Source organism: Notamacropus eugenii, chromosome 5 (genome assembly GCF_028372415.1).
Source record: "Notamacropus eugenii isolate mMacEug1 chromosome 5, mMacEug1.pri_v2, whole genome shotgun sequence".
NCBI classification, from domain to species: domain Eukaryota; kingdom Metazoa; phylum Chordata; class Mammalia; order Diprotodontia; family Macropodidae; genus Notamacropus; species Notamacropus eugenii.
In genome coordinates, this window is record NC_092876.1 from 31,939,048 (window position 1) to 31,955,696 (window position 16,649).

Below are 16,649 nucleotides of genomic sequence, written 5' to 3' on the forward strand. Positions count from 1 at the left end.
TTCCACCCCTCGTTAATATTAATTGATGGTTGGTGGGGGGAAGTAGGATACACCCTGTGGGTTTCCGGGCCCTCAGTTGTGGCCCCCCAGTGGAACTTAATGGGCTTGGATTTTGGCAGATGGGAAGAGGCTGGGAGACCAGGAAAGACTATAGAGCTCAGGTAGGTGCCTAGGTGGCGCCATATTGCACAGAGCACTGGGCCTGGAGTCAGGAAGACCTGAGTTCAAATGTGACCTCTGATACTTCCTAGCTGTGTGATCCTGGGCAAGTCACTTCACCCTGTCTGCCTCAGTTTCCTCATCTGTAAGATGAGTTAGAGAAGGAAATGGCAAGCCACTCCAGATCCTAGCCAAGAAAACCCCCAATGGACTCAACTGAAAAGAGCAAACAACAAAAGGGGACAAAAGAAGAGGGTGAAAGGGATCCCAGATCCCAGGAGCAGACACATCCCACCATCCTGGCCCAAGTTGCTATTATTTTTTCACCCATCTCCCACATCTGAACGTTTGCACTGGCTGTGCCCCTTGCCTGGATGACTTGCCCTCCTAATCTCCACTCCTGAGGATCTCTGGCTTCCACAAGTTCTTAGCTCCAGTGCCTTCACTACTACCTACTCTGTGTGTCTTACGTTGTCTCCCCACTAGAATGGATGCCCCGTGAGGGGGTGGTATTTGGGGTTGTTTGCTCTCTGAACTCTCAACTGGCTCATCATAAATCCTTAAAAACATGTTTCTCAGTGGACTGGAAGAGACCCCCAGTACAACCTTGTCCCAACATTCTCGTTTTACAGAGAAGGCTCCCAGGGATTACAAGTCTTGCGCTTTGCGCCTTTGGCTTCTTCTCTTGGCCTCCACAGCCTCTTCCCTCCCTGCAGGCTGGTGGAATCCCATAAATGCTTCAGGTGAAAGGGAGTCTACCCTCCCCCAACATTCTCCCTCCAAGAATCCCTGGATGCTAGACTCAAGAGACTATAGAATTCAGATCCCTTCTAGAGCAGCCAATCCTCTCTAAGACCTCCTAACTACAAAATCATCTAGCCTTGGCTTGGCTATGTCCCATGGTGGGGAGCTCACTACCTGTTTTTTTTTTAATTTAGCTTTTTTTTTAGTTCTGAATTCCAAATTCTCTCCCTCCCTCCAGCCCTTTACTACATCTTGAAGGAAGCTTCAAAGCTGCAAAATTCTGATTGTTCCTTATGTTGAGCTGAACTTGACTGTAACCTCCACATTTCTGGCCCCCGTGGCCAACCAGAACATGTCTGCTGTCTCTTCCTCAGGCCAGCCTTTTAGATATTCACAATGGTGATTAGGTCAACCAGCAACCTAGGAGATGAGCATGTCTCTTACTCTAAAGGACTGGAGGAATCCCTGGGAATAAGTTTATCTTTTCTCCAGGCATATATAGAGCATGTTGCCTCTGCAGGGCTAGGCACAGCTAGCCATAGCCCTGGTGAGGAGAGGAGAGCCCATCCCCCGGCCAGAATTTGGAGGGTGTAAACAGGACAAGGTTAAGGCCAGGGGAGGCCTAGCTGGGGAGACACAGGATGGGGCAGAGCTGGAGCAGGCTCCCCTTCCTGTGTCCTTTCCTTCTTCAATCCTGAGACAAGGGGATCCCTCCAGCCCTGTTCCCCAAGTCCCCCAAATCAGGCTCTGGTGTCCATAGAACATCCTCATCAAAGGTGAGAACTGATTGCAAGTCCCAGGTGGAGTTTCTGAATCTACCTCAGATCAGCAAGCTGGGAGGGGGCAAAGTCTGTCCTCGTCTATCTCTGAAGTGTCTTTGACACTGTTTGCCCACCACGTGTCTTTCCCAAAACTGTCAATGACCCTTCTATGTCTGTCTCCTTAGGTGTCTCTATCTCTGAGTTCTCTCTGTCTCTGTACCTGGAATATCTCTGTCTCTGAGATGTCTCCGTCAAATATCTCTGCGTGTCTCATTACACCTCCCTTGGCATTTCCTGGGCGGGGCTCTCGTATAATCTTGGGGCCCAGGGACTGAACGAACAAAAAGCTGCAGAGTCAGACTTAGACTAACTTCCTATTAGAGTGGGCTACCTCAGGAAGTGATGAGCTCCCCATCCTTGGAGGTCTCCAAGCTGAGGCTCTGTGCCCATTGTTATGTAGAGGGGATCCTTGTTTGGGCAGGTCCACTTGATGACTCCTGAGGTCCCTTTTACTCTGAGAATCTGGGTTTCTGATCCTGTCACCTCCACTGGCTTGTGAGAGCTGGGATTGCAGAGCCTGATCGCTCTGGGTCTGCCTCAGCTGCTGGCAGCTGTGACCCTGGGCAAGTCACTTGATCTGTTTACCTCAGTTTCCTCATCTGTAAAATGAGAAAGAGACTGCCTTGTCCAACCTCTTCATTAGCAGATAAGGAAGCAAGGGCAGAGACTTGGAATAAAAGAAAGTTAGAACAATTCTACTAAGTCACATCTTTTACAGAGGGAGAAACTGAGGAAGACAGGGAAAGAGACAAAAGGGGAGAGACAAAGACAGAGTGAGACAGAGAGAAAGGTGAGAAAGAGGGAAGAGACAGGGAAGGAGAGACAGACATACCTAGAAAGACAGAAAGAGAAAATAACCATAATGCTCACTAATGTTTATATAACACCTACTATGTGGTAAGCACTTTACAAGTATTATCTTATTTGATCCTCAGAACCACTCCGGGAGGGAGGGGCTATTGTTATCTTCATTTTACAGATGAGGAAACTGAGGCAAACTGAGATCAAGTGACTTGCCCAGGGTAACAGCAGCCAGTATCTGAAGCTGAATTTGAGCTCTTTACTTCCTGACTTCAGGCCTGGCACTCTAGCCACTGAACCACTTAGCTTTCTCCAAGTGAGAAGAGGGGAGAGGAAGGAAACTGAGGCCCTGGGACAATGTGGCTTGCCCAGAGCTGCACAGATGACTGCTTAGGGGAATACCCGGGCCTAAAATCCAGGTCTTCTGACTTGTCTGGTCTGGGCTTGTTCCCTGCGTTAGAGAAGCAAGAGCCATTTGGACTGAGATGGAAAGTAAGCAGGCCTTAGGGTCAGGAAGCCCTGAGTTTGAATCCTGCCTCTGACACTTTCTGGGCAAGTCACTTTACTTGAAACCAAGCCTTCATCTATAAAATGGAAATAATAACAGTGCTCTCTGCCTCCCAAACCTGTTGTGAGACTCCAGAGAGATAATAGCTGTAAAAATCGCTTGGCAAACTTTGAAGTGCCTCACCAAAGTCAGTTTCTTAGTAAACCACGTTGTTTCTTTCTCTATGACGGTCTCTCTTTCGAACTTGACTTTTTTGTTTTGTTTGTTTTTTCAGGGCAGGCCCTCAAAACTCTTGTGGGAGGGGAGCAACATTCCTTCCCATCTCTCTCTCTGCGCCTTACCTGCCACCTGTTATGAATGCTTACACTGGAGCAGCTCCAGATTTGTAGTGCTAAGAGAGCTTCATTGACATCCATCCTCTTCACTTAGGTAAGCAACTCTGATTATCTCTTTTTACAGATAGGGAAACTGAAGCCAGGTGAGGTGGGAAGGTGACTTACCTGGAGTCTCAAGGCTACTAAACCCTTCTCAGTTGCCTTGGCATTTCTCATGGTTTGATTTTGTCTAGTCTTGGCTGCCTTGGGAGAAGGGGTATTAGAGATGGACTGGACCAGTCTGACCTTGTGAGATTTGAAAGGTCTGAAGAGGGGTGGGGCTACAGTGGAAAGAGCACTGGCCTGGAGTCAGGAGGCCCTGAGTTCAAATCCAACCCCAGATACTTACTAGCTATGTGACCCTGGGCAAATCACTTAACCTCCATTACCAAAAAAAAAAGAAAAAGGAAGAAAGAAACAAGGAAAGATCTGAAGAGTGAGTCCCCTACAGTCCAGTGATGGGAGTCCATGCCAGTGTGCTGGCAGCTGAACCAAGCTTCCAGATCCAGCACAGCTGTACATTAAAGGCAGCCCAGAGGGCGTGACTCCTCTTTCACTGGCAATGATGAACTGAGAAGTGAACTTGGTGGCGGTGACTGTTTTGTAGTGACTGCTTTAGGTTGGAGATGATTTTCTTCAGAGACAAAGGGGATAATAGGGGAGGGTGTGTCCCCCAGATATTGGTGGAGGCAAAAAACGTTAATACTTCTGTCACTTCTGTGTCTTCTAGGATTTCAGTTATTACATTTAGTTAGTTGATGTCATGGTCCTCTTCAAGAATGAAGAACAAACACAAAAACAGCAACAATCTTCTTGGACGACATTCCTTTGAAATAGTTAATTGTTGTTAATTGGTTAAATAAAACTGGGATAGTAATCTCTAGCGAATATTGGTGGGAACACACCAGAATAGAGATTGGGCCAAGAGCATCAGATGAACCTCACTACCCCTTAGACGCACCCCTAGACCCTTGAGAGGGAGACATAGCTAGTTTGCCTTGCTCTTAGGGAACCTGACTTGCCAGTGAGAGTTGCAATAGGGATCCCCAGAGCTTATATATGTGTTGGTCTTTCTGGATATGTATTTGGTGGTAGTGCAGTAGATAGAGGACCAGGCCTGGAGTCAGGAAGACTATCTTCCTGAGTTCAAATCCAGCCTCTGACACTTACTAGCTCTGTGACTCTGGGCAAGTCACTTCACCCTGTTTGCCTCAGTTTCCCCATCTATAAATGAGTTGGAGAAGGAAGTGGCAAACCATGCCATTATCTTGGCCAGCAAAGCCCCAAATGGGGTCATGAAGAGTCAAACATGACTGAACAATGACAACTGGTTTCATTCAGGTAAGGACTATTGGAAAACCTTCGGATGGAGAGAGACAGATTCCTTGGGCCACTTGAACCAGCATCCAGTTCTGGCTCAGCAACCAATTAAAAGTTCATTTCTTGTCTACATGGTTAGCAGACTAGAAGGTGTCATAGAATATCTACATATGCTCTGGAAAGGTGAGCAGGGCCCTCCATTCCATATTATTAGGCTCTTCCTGGAGCAGGTTCACCAAGCTTCCCCACACAGTTTGGTGACCAGTAGAAGTCATTGCACATGCCCTAAGGGTGGGGCTCCTGCTGGCGTGTCCCTCACTGCATATAGAAGGATGGCAGGTAACAGGATGCAAATAAGAACATGGCACACACAGTCTTACAATATTAAGCTGAGACTGGTCATGGAAGCTAAAGACACCAAAAGTTGTTGAGTGGGTTTCAGGGGGTGGGCAAAGAAAGGATAGAACCATTCCCTCCCTGGGATATCTGACAACAGAGACAGAAGATAGGGCTGCTCAATTTTAATTTTCCTTCCGTTTTCTGTGTCTAAGAGAATGATCTTTGTTCCAGAAATGACAAAAGAAATGATTCATAGGGAGTTGCCCAAGATAAATAGTGTACCTAGTTGCCCTTTGCAAGGGTGGGGGTCAATTCAATTAATCAGTCAATCAACCCATCCCAGTTAAAGTGCCCACAAGTTGGTACTCCTAGATGCCCAGATATGATAAGAACATCTCCAACGAGTCAATCAGTAAGAGATATGAACTAGGTGTGGATAAGATATAGCATCTTTGCCGAACCAATCAATCAAGAAATCTGACTGAGATGCAAAGATCCTTGGTCAATTTACAAGTCAAGGCAATAAACATTTATGTAAGTGTTTACTTTGTGCTAGATACTCTGCTAAGTGATGGCGGGACTAAGTTCACTAGTAGGGGCTCATGCAGTATTATGAAAACTAGCCTCCAAACTTTCTAGGCTACCACTAGAATCCAAAAGGGAAACACAGTATCTTCCCCAACCTTTCAGGGCAAATGAGGGGTTGGGAGAGAGTGGCTTTGGTAAGTGCTATACTTTGATGAATCCAAGTGCCCAAAGGAGTCACATTCTCAGCTTTTGAAAAAACTGGCAGGTATGATTGCTCAGACACTGCCAGTGATATTTGAAAGAGTAAAACAAACAGGTAAGGAGGACTGGTGGATTTAATTTTTTCAAGAAAGCAGAGAGAGCAGAATCTACCAAGCTCAGTTAGCTTAACTTCATTTCCTGGGAAAATTCCTGAAGGGATCATTAAAGAGGAGGTTGGCAAATATTAGAAAAGGAAGCGATGATTACAAAGAGACTGCCTGGCTTCATCAAGCTCTGATTATACCAGAACAACCTCATTTCCTTTTTTGATGGGGTTAGTAAACCAGTACAAACCAGTTTGCCTGATAACTCTTAGGAACTGTTTATCTAGATTTCAGCAAAACTTTTGATAACATCTCCTACTAACTTTGTAGAGATGTGAATTTTTACACTTAAATGGATTCCAAACTGGTTGGATGGTCAGACTCAGAGTACTCAATGGTTAGATTGTGGCTTGGCAGGAAGTCTCTAGTGGAATTCCCCAAGGATCTGTGCTTGGCCCTGTGCTTTACATTTTTATCAATTACCAAATAACATAGATGGATGCCATGCTAACAAATTGGCAGATGACACACAGTTGGGAGATATATCTAACACAGCAGATGATCCTAAAAGATCTTAATGGGCTAGAGCATTGGATGAGATCTGATAAGATGAAATTAGTTGACAGGGATGTATTGTAAACTCTTATACTTGGATTCAAAAACTCAACTTCACAAACACCAGATGAGGGAAAAGTATAGTTGGACAGCTGTTTGTCTGAAAAAGACCTGAGGTTCTAAGTGTACTACAAGCTCAGAATGATTTAGGAGGCAACCAGAAAAATTAATGAGATTTTGGGCTGCATTCCAGGAATAAGAACTCCAATGTAACCCCAATGTATTCTCCTCTGGTCATATAATGCCTGGAATACTATACTCAGTCCTGGGCAACACGGTTTAAGACGGAAAATGATAATCTGATGAATAGCTACCAGAATAGTGAAAGGTCTGGAGACCATGCCACAGGAGGATCTGCTGAAGGAACGGGGGATGTTAAGAAGACTCAAGAGTGACTTGAGAGCCTCCCACAAATTTCTGAAAGACTCTCATGTGGAAGAGAAATGGGCCTTATTTGGTCTGGCCCTCAAGGGCAGAACTTGGAACATTAAGAGGAAATCACAAAGAGACAGTTTAGGACCAACTAACACTGACAGTTACTCCGAAGTGCAGTGGGCTAACCAGGGAAGTAGTGAGCTCCCCATCCCTGGAGGTCTTCAAACAGAGGCTGGATAACCACTTGTCTTGCAAATGGTGGTGGGGATTCCTTTTCAGGTCTTGGTGGGGCTATGTGGTCTCTAAGGTTCCTTCTAGCCCTAAAATCCTGCTATTCTGTGTGATTCATGTACCCATGTAAGTAAAAAGAAAGTAAAACAGTTTTCTGGAGATCGAGAAAAATGCTAAAAACTTCAGAAGGAAGGGCATGCTCAGCATGGGAGACTGCTTGTACAAATACATGTAGGTGGGAGATGGAATGTCCTATACAGAGAAAAGCTAGAAAGTTTGTTGCTGTTGTTTTCTAAGAACTGTAATGTTTTTTGTTTATTTTTTCCTGCTTAAAAGTATCTTATTTTTTCCAATTACATGTAAAGGTAGTTTTCAACATTCACTTTTATAAGATTTTGAGTTCCAAATTTTTTTCTCCCTCTCCTCCCCCTCCCCCAAGACAGCATGCAATCTGATATAGGCCATACATGTACAATCATGTTAAACTTATTTCCACATTAGTCATGTTGTGAAAGAAGAATCAGAACAAAAGGAGAAAACCTTAAGAGAAATAAAAAGCAAACAAAAAGGAGAAAATAGTCTGCTTCCATCTGCATGGAGACTCCATCCTTCTTTCTCTGGATGTGGATAGCATTAGGAAGTCAGTTTGACTGGAAGAAACAGTACATTAAGGAAAATAGCAGGGAGTAAATGTGGAAAGGCAGGTGAGTCAGATACTAGAGGGCCTCCTGGTTTTCTCCCCAGACAGGGGAAGGCACTTGTCTAAAGTCGTACGGTGAGTTAGTCTAAACACCTTACCCATTACCTGAAAAAGTCCTAAAGAATTTACTCTGTTCAGAAATTCTGGAGAAGAGACACACCCAGCCCCTCTCCCAGGCTTGAAGCTGGAATTCCCAGCAGGCATCAGTCCAGCACCCACTATATAGTTCTGTCTGTAAGGACCTTTGTGAGGGAAAAGAACAGTAAGGTCAAGAGAATCCCCATGTGATGCTGGGATTCCCTTGACTAAAGTCTTTCCGTCTCCCTTGGAGACAGAGTTTGGTCTGCGCATGTCCTTGGGAGCAGTGGCTTTGACATTCATACTGGGGGGATAAATGAGTAAGAAGAGAGCCTTTCACGGGGGAGGAGGGCGCAGGAAGGAGAAGCTAGGCATGTTTCCTCTGGCTCAAACATTCACTACAAACAGACTTTAGAATTCTGGGAAGAAAAGAATCCTTTTGTATACCATAGCCCAAGGGATGCTTTCCCAGAAGGGGCCCTGGCTGGGACTCACATGGCCCCAAATTCATCCTGACCCCAAAGAAGAGACCCAGGTTCTACTCCATCTGTCTGGTTACTACCCCTTCCCCCACCTTGGAATAACTCTTAAACAAAGTTTTAGTGTGTTTCATGTCTGGGGTATCTTCACAAGGTGGGTAATGGTCTCCCTTCTACAAAAGGCACAGTGGTTCATTTCCTCCACCACAGAAGATTCCAAGGACCAAAAGAGGAAACGAAAAACTCAATTAGCCAACAGTTCTCATTTTACCCCCCAGAAAAGTATACAATGATCCCTGTTCTGAAGGAGTTTGCAATCTATTGGGGAGATCATAGATGTTCTCAGAAAGAAATACAGGGAGTTTAAGGGGCAGAGATAAAGAGGGACTGCCTTCCAGACTAGCATTCAATAGCCATTAAGATTTTGCAGATAAATATCATCTCCAGCTCTTTTTGTGGTGGCAAAATATTAGAAATTGGGGGGATGCCCATCCATTGGGGAATGGCTGGACAAGTTGTGGTATATGAATGTAACGGAATACTATTATGCTACAAGAAATGATGAGCAGGGGAATTTCAGAAAAACCTGGAAAAACTGACATGAACTGATGCTGAGTGAAGTGAGTAGAACCTGTAAAACACTGTATACAGTAACAGCAACACTGTGCGATTGATGATCAACTATGATTTCCTTGTCTCTTCTCAACAATGCAATGATCTAAGACAACTCCAAAAGTCTCACGATAGAAAATGCTGTCCTCCTCAGAGAACTTTGGAGTCTGAATGCAGATCAAAGCAGACTATTTTCACTTACTTTATATTTTTCATTGTTTTTTTTCCTTTTGGTCTGTTTCTTCTTTCACAACTGTGACTATATGGAAACATATTTTACATGATTACACTTATATAACCTATGTCAGATTGCTTACTGTTTTGGGAAAAGGAGAGAGGAGAAAGAAAAATTTGGAACTCAAAGTCTTCTAAAAATTAATGTTACAAATGTCTTTACATATAATTGGAAAAAATAAAATACTATAAAAATTAAAAACAAACAAATTAATAAAAAAATATTATCTCACTTGATCCTCAGAACAATCCTGAGAGACAGGTGCTTTTATTATTTCAATTTTGTCAGGCGTGTTTCTAACAGACAGATGAGGAGACTGAGGCAGAAGAGATACACTGACCTGCCCAGGGTGTCTGAGGTCATGAAGTCTCAGGTCTTCCTGGCTGTGTACATCAAGCGCTCTGGCCACTGTGGCATCCCCTTTGTCTGCATAACAAAGGTCATGGGAGAGGGGAGTGATGTGAAATAAGACTGGAAATGTAGTTTCATTGTAGTAGCAAAAGGGAGATTACTGAGAGGATACTTTATAGCATGTGACAAAATAGTAACAAGCATTTGGAGACACCAAGGGCTTGGAACCTCCAGGGGAATAATGAGAAAATACCGAAGGGGCCATGGTCTCACCAGACCTCAAACTCTGATATGAAAGAGTTGTCATCAAAATGAGTTGTTCCGAGGACAAAACAGAGAAGGAAGCCAGCAGAACAAAGTAGATAAGGAAGGAACCACAGGGAGTCTACACAATAGTGCAGTGTTTGCTAAACCCAAGGACGCTCATTACCAGAGGGAGGCCTCCCTTTTTGCCAAGGACCATAAAGCAATTACACCTTAAATTCACTTTTGACCAGAAGTCTGCTGACAATGAATGCTCCATGGGCCAAATCCGGCCCACCGTCTCTTTTTGTAAGGCTGGAACTAAGGATGCCTTTTACATTTCTAAATAAAGTTTTATTAGATTTTAAAATGTAAGAAATGATTCCTAGATCTCCTTGTTGTTCACTTGTTTTGACCCTTCATGACCCTATTTGGGGTTTTCTTGGCAGAGATACCAGAGTGGTTTGTCATTTCCTTCTTTGGCTCATTTTACAGATGAGGAAACTGAGGCCAACAGGGTGAAGTGACTTGCCCAGGGTCACACAGTTAAGAAGTGTCTGAGGCCAAATTTGAGCTCGGGTCTTCCTGATTCTAGAACTAGTGCTCTTTTCACTGATTGCTGCCATTACAGCATGGGAGGGCGGCCCAGCCTTACCCGAAGCAAGGCTTCAGCTGGCAGTGAGGTCACCTTTGGACCTGAGCTTGGAGGGACCCATGCCATGTAGGTTCTGAGCCAGATCGATGGACTCAGGAAAGCCTGAGCTCACATCACACCTCTGATGGCCACTGTGGGACCCTGAGGAAGGCACTTAATCTTTTATCTGCCTCACTTTCCTGTTTCTGTAAAAAACCCACCTTCCAGGGTTGTTTTGAATATCAAATGAGGTAAGATTTAGAAAGCACTTTGCCTTCCACCTTTGAGATTTGTTATTTTTGATATTGCTGTTCTCATACTCCCGAATTCAGGGTGGTAGAGGGGAAAGTACACCTTCAAGGTATTCAGAGAAATGTTTTATACTTTGTTCTTGTCATGACTCTGAAGTAAATAGTCCACTTTAGAAGGTAATCAGTGTTAAGTGGTTGAAATTAATTGGAAGCCTAGTCACTGGTGCCTTAGGAAGGCAGAAGAAAAAGAGGTACCCACAAATCCCTCAGGATACCCTAGAACCCTGAGGGGTAAATGCAGTCTGCTTGGCTCTGGGAGAGTGGGGTACAGTTTACTCTCTACACTAATAATGAGAGAAATGCAGATAAAAGCGACTCTGAGGTTGACACTTATCAGACTGGCAAATGAAAAGATCACAAATGTTGGAGGGCTAAAGTAGGGGTGGGGAAAATTGGCACACTGATACATTGTTGGTAGAACTGAATAGGTTCAACCATTCAGGAAAACATTTTGAAACTACTCCCCAAAAGCCACTAAACTGTACCTACCCTTTGACCTACTCCTAGGCCTACACCTCCAAAGAGATCAAAGAAGGGTGAAAAGAAAACATATGTACAAAAAAATTTCTATCAACTCTTTTCATAGTAGCTAAAAACTAGAAACAAATGGGGTGCCCACCTACTGGGGAATGGCTAAATAAATTATGGTATGTACTAGATAAATTATGAATGTAATGGAATAGTATTGTGCTATCAAAAATGAAGAAATGGAAAGTTTCAGAGAAACCTGGGAAGACTTGTATAAACTGATACAGAGTTAAATTACAGAGCCAGGAGGATAATTTGTACAATACAACAACATTGTTAAAAAAAACAAACAGACCGACAGCAATAAAAGACTTTGGAACTCTAACCAGACGACTGAAAATGAAGCAGCCCATCTCTCTATTGCCAGAGAGGTGGTGAACTTAGAATACAAAAGGAGACATGAATTTTTTTTAGATATCACCAATATGAGATTTTGTTTTGCTGGATTATGCCTATTGGTTTTGATCCTCATTCTTTAAGGAGAAGAGAGGGTAGGTGGACAGAGACAGAGACAGAGAAGCAGACAGACAGACAGACCGGGAGAGAGACACACACAGAGAGAGAATCTATCAATGAAATATACTCTTTTTCTTTAATGTTCATTTCTAATTACCCCCTCCTCCCATTTGCCCTCCCTTCTATCATTCCCCCCACACTCCACTTATCCCCTTCTCCCCTACTTTCCTGTAGTATAAGATAGATTTTCAAACCAAATTGTGTGTGCATGTTATTCCCTCCTTAAGTCAAATGTGATGAGAGTAAGCTTCACTTTTTCCCCTCTCACCTCCTCCTTTTTCCCCTCCATTGGAAAAGCTTTTTCTTGCCTCTTTTATGAGATAATTTGCACCATTCCATTTCTCCCTTTCTCGTCCCAATATATTCCTTTCTCATCCCTTAATTTCATTTTTTTCTATATCATCCTTTCCTATTCAACTCACCCTGTGCCCTCTGTCTATATGTATATAATCTCTCCAACTATCTAGATAATGAGAAAAGTCTCAAGAGTTACAAATATTATTTTTCCATGTAGGAATGTAAACAGTTCAACTTTTATAAGTCCCTTATGGTTTTTCTTTCCTGTTTACCTTTTCATGCTTCTCTTGATTCTTGTGTTTGAAAGTCAAATTTCCTCTTCACCTCTGGTCTTTTCATCAAGAATGCTTGAAAGTCCTCTATTTCAATGAATGACCATTTTTTTCCCCTGAAGTATTATACTTAGTTTTATTGGGTAGGTGATTCTTGGTTTTAATCCTAGCTCCTTTGACTTCTGGAATATCATATTCCAAGCCCTTTGATCTCTTAATATAGAAGCTGCTAGATCTTGTGCTAGCCTGATTGTATTTCCACAATACTCGAATTGTTTCTTTTTGGTTGCTTGCAATATTTTCTCCTTGACCTGGGAGCTCTGGAATTTGGCTACAATATTCTTAAGAGTTTTTCTTTTCAAATCTCTTTGAGGAGGCGATTGGTGGATTCTTTCAATATTTATTTTACTCTCTGGTTCTAGAATATCAGGGCAGTTTTCCTTGGTAATTTCATGAAAGATGATATCTAGGCTCTTTTTTTGATCATGGCTTTCATAATTTCATGGTCTCATAATTTTTAAATTGTCTTGCCTGATCTATTTTCCAAGCCAGTTGTTTTTCCAACGAGATATTTCACATTGTCTGCTATTTTTTCATTCCTTTGGTTTTGTTTTATAATTTCTTGATTTTTTGTAAAGTCATTAGCTTCCATCTGCTCCATTCTAATCTTTAAGGAATTATTTTCTTCAGTGAGCTTTTGGATCTCCTTTTCCATCTGGCCAATTCTGTTTTTTAGGGCATTCTTCTCCTCATTGACTTTTGGATCTTTTTTGCCATTTGGGTTAATCTATTTTTTTAAATGTTATTTTTTCAGCATTTTGGAGGTCTCCTTTAGCAAGCAGTTGACTCATTTCTCATGATTTTCTTGAGTCACTCTCATTTCTCTCCCCAGTCTTTGCTCTACTTCTTTTATTTGATTTTCAAAATCCTTTTTGAGCTCTTCCATGGCCTGAGACCAATTCATATTTTTCTTGGAGGCTTTGAATGCAGGAGCTTTGACTTTGTTGTCTTCTGTTTGCATGCTTTGGTCTTCCTTGTCACCAAAGTAAGATTCTATAGTCTGATTCTTTTTCCAGTTTTTGCTCATTTCTTTGTCAAGGTAGTTCTCTGCTTCCAGTGCAGGTGAGGGGTGTACTGTCAGTCGCTTGATCCCCCCACAATCTGTGGGCCTAGGGCTCCAGAAACAGTGGCTGCAGCTGCCCCTGCTGCTGTTGTGGCTGCTTCAAGTTCCTCTGCCCCTTTCCCCCCTCTGCCACCTTGGGGCTGGGGCCAGACTATACTCTCCTGCACTGTTTCCACAGGCTTTTCCCACTTACCTTCCAATTTATCCTCAGCATTTTGGGGTCATAAAGTCTGGAAACAACCACAGGTGTGAGAGATTCAGTCTCTCCAAGGCCTAGTCAAGTCTCCACTGTGCACTCATAGCCAACACTGGACTGTGCTCTGCTCCCAGTGATGCGTGATACACACTTCCTGGCAACCTTCCAGGATGTCTTGGACTGGAGATTTGCTTCGCTCCATCATTCTGTGGGTTCTGCAGCTTCAGAATTTGTTTAGAGTCATTTTTTACAGGTATTTGGCTGGGCTTGATGGGAGCATTCTAGAAAGTGCATGCTGCTACTCTGCCATCTTGGTTCGGCCCCAAAATATACTCAAAAATGAAACTGGAGAAGGAGCCACCAAGGACCTTTGGGCAGAGAAGAGTGAGTGACATGATCAAAGCTGGGCTTTAAGAAGATCAATCTGGCATCAGGGAAACTGGATAGCATGGGGAAAGAGCTGAGATCTCTTAGGCTCATGTCTAAGATGAGTTCTGATGACTTCTCATGTTGTAGAAGGGACCCAACATTCCTTTTTTCCCTTCACTTTAAAGTTTTTATTGATTTTTTTTTTCATTTTTAGGGGCAGCTAGGTAGCACAGTGGATGGAGCACCAGAGCCTGGAGTCAGACCTGAGTTCAAATCCAGCTCCAGACACTTACCAGCTGGGTGACCCTGGACAAGTCACTTTACCCTGTTTGCCTCAGTTTTTTCATCTGTGAAATGAGCTGGAGAAGGAAATGGCAAATCATTCTAGTATCTCTGCCAAGAAAACTCCAAATGGGGTCATGAAGAGTCAGAAATGACTGAAATGACTAAAGAACCACCATTTACTCCCAGGATCAAACATCAAGTCCTCTGTTTGTTGTTCAAAGCCCTTCCTAACCTGGCCCCCTCCTGCCTTTCCATTCTTCTTACACCTTTTGATCCAGTGACTCTGGTCTCCTGGTTGTTCCACAAACAGAACACTCCGTCTCTGGATTCCAGGCATCTTTTCTGCCTACCCCCCATTCCTAGAACATTCTAGCTCCTCATCTCCTCCTCCTGGCTTCCTTGCTTCCTTTAGGTTCCAGCTGAAATCCCACCTCCTCCAGGAAACCTTTCCCAATCCCCCTGTGAATTACCTCCAATTTGTCCTGTCCAGATCTCATTTGGCCATATATGTTTGCAAGCTGTCTCTCCTGTTAGTGAGAGAGCTCCTTGAAGGCAGGACCATCTTTTAACTTTCTTTGTATCCCAAGCACTTAGCACAGTGCCTGAATACAGTAAGCATTTAATATTAAATACTTGCTGACTTGACAGGTTGACAATTGGTTTCCAATTCCCCAGTGGATGAGGAATGCTTTGTTTCTAGTCTTTTGCTATCACTGAATAGACTGTTGTATCCATGTTGTATCCATGATGGTATGCCCCTGTGGTCCTAGCAAACTGGAAAGACAGGCTTGGGGACAGATAGACTCTGTGTCTGGTTCTTAGGAGCAGCTCAGCTAAACTCTGAAAACTGCTCAAGCTGGGGTGGTGGGAGGGGGGTACTGAAATGCTATGAATGTTTTAACCACAGTGCCTCTCAGAGATCGCCCAGGACAGGGGCACCTGGGGAGTGCCCCACAGACCACCCCACAGGAGGGCACTCACATAGTTCAAAATATTCTTTACCCTCATCACTACTTCTAAATTCCTCTAGCCAATAGGCCCTTTGACTTGACTGTATCTTCACCCAGCTCTCACCTGAGACTCCAAAGGAGCCATAGCATGTACTGCAGCCACATTCCAGTAAATCCCGTGGGGTAGACGGGCTAAACAAGGTTGAGGATAGTCAACAAGCCTCAAACCTGTCAGGGAGTTGGGTGCGGGTTCTACCCCAAGCATATGAAGACTTCCCTCAGCAGAATGGAGGATGAGAACAACTTGTTCCCATGGCCTTGAAAGGGCTGTGGAGCGTGTAGAGGTTGGTCAGAAATGGAAGGTGCCATGATCACCCACTGCATCCCGGACCACTGCTGATCACCTGACTTTTGTCCTACTACTGGACAAGAGAGAGTGAGGCTAAGGACTTTGTATAACTGCCTCACTTAAATCTAATTCACACGAGTCAACACAACCCCACGATATCACTGGTTCTCCTCCAAAAGGAAGGACCAACGTTTTAAATGTCATTGTTTAATTCCTTAATAAATGACAGCACATATGACTTCCAGATTTTTAAATATTAGATAACTATATTTTTCTATAGTTGATTTCCTTTGTAATTCTGTGTATTGGATTTCACACATTTAAGCACATGATTCTGAGAGGGGATTTGTCCGTAGACTTCCCCAGACTGACTGCCAAAGGGGTTGGGATCATTGCAAAGGCCAAGAGCTGCTGGACCCTTAGCAGGACTGTGGTCTGGGTCAGTAGGAGGGAGCAATCCCGACGAGGGGTTCCTTGGTGTGTCCAAGGGGTGTGGTCCAATCCAGGGACGTTGAAAAGGAAAGATTAGGGTGGGCAGGGGGAGTGAAGGGCAGTGTGACCTGCCTAGGCCTTGAAGAAAGTCTTCTCTCCAAGCATATATATGTGGCCTGGGGAAGGAAGAGACCAGAAAGAAGGAGCTGTCTAAGATGGAGAGAGGGAGGCTCTAGAACACATGTCTGTGGATAGGGTTCCCAAAGCAAGGCTGGAGGGGGCTTTGAGAGACTGGGCAGACCCTTCTCACAGTGTGGAAACTTCTTGAATGTAAAAGGATGCCATCAAGACCCAGACACTGAACCTCAGGTCCTCAGCTGCCAGACAGACCTCCATCTCCTAGGGAAGGACCCAAAGGTAACAAACCAATGAGGCTTAGAACAGCCTTTCTGGTACTATTGGAGATGAGGCAGGGGTGGCTGGGAACAGAGGAAGAAACAAGTCTGACAGCTTCTTTAGCCCAACTAGGTGAGGGGCAGAGTCCTGGGGGAATGTCCGCTTTGGACTCT

General features: G+C 43.9%; 1 long non-coding RNA gene across 1 annotated transcript; it reads left to right on the plus strand.

Moving 5' to 3' along the window:
• Positions 1-251: 251 nt before the first annotated feature.
• On the plus strand, positions 252-14,992 carry LOC140503913 (uncharacterized). The gene is made up of 3 exons (XR_011966910.1): positions 252-1,679; positions 3,308-3,462; positions 14,279-14,992. It is a non-coding gene; the product is annotated as an uncharacterized lncRNA (long non-coding RNA).
• The last annotated feature ends 1,657 nt before the right edge of the window (positions 14,993-16,649 follow it).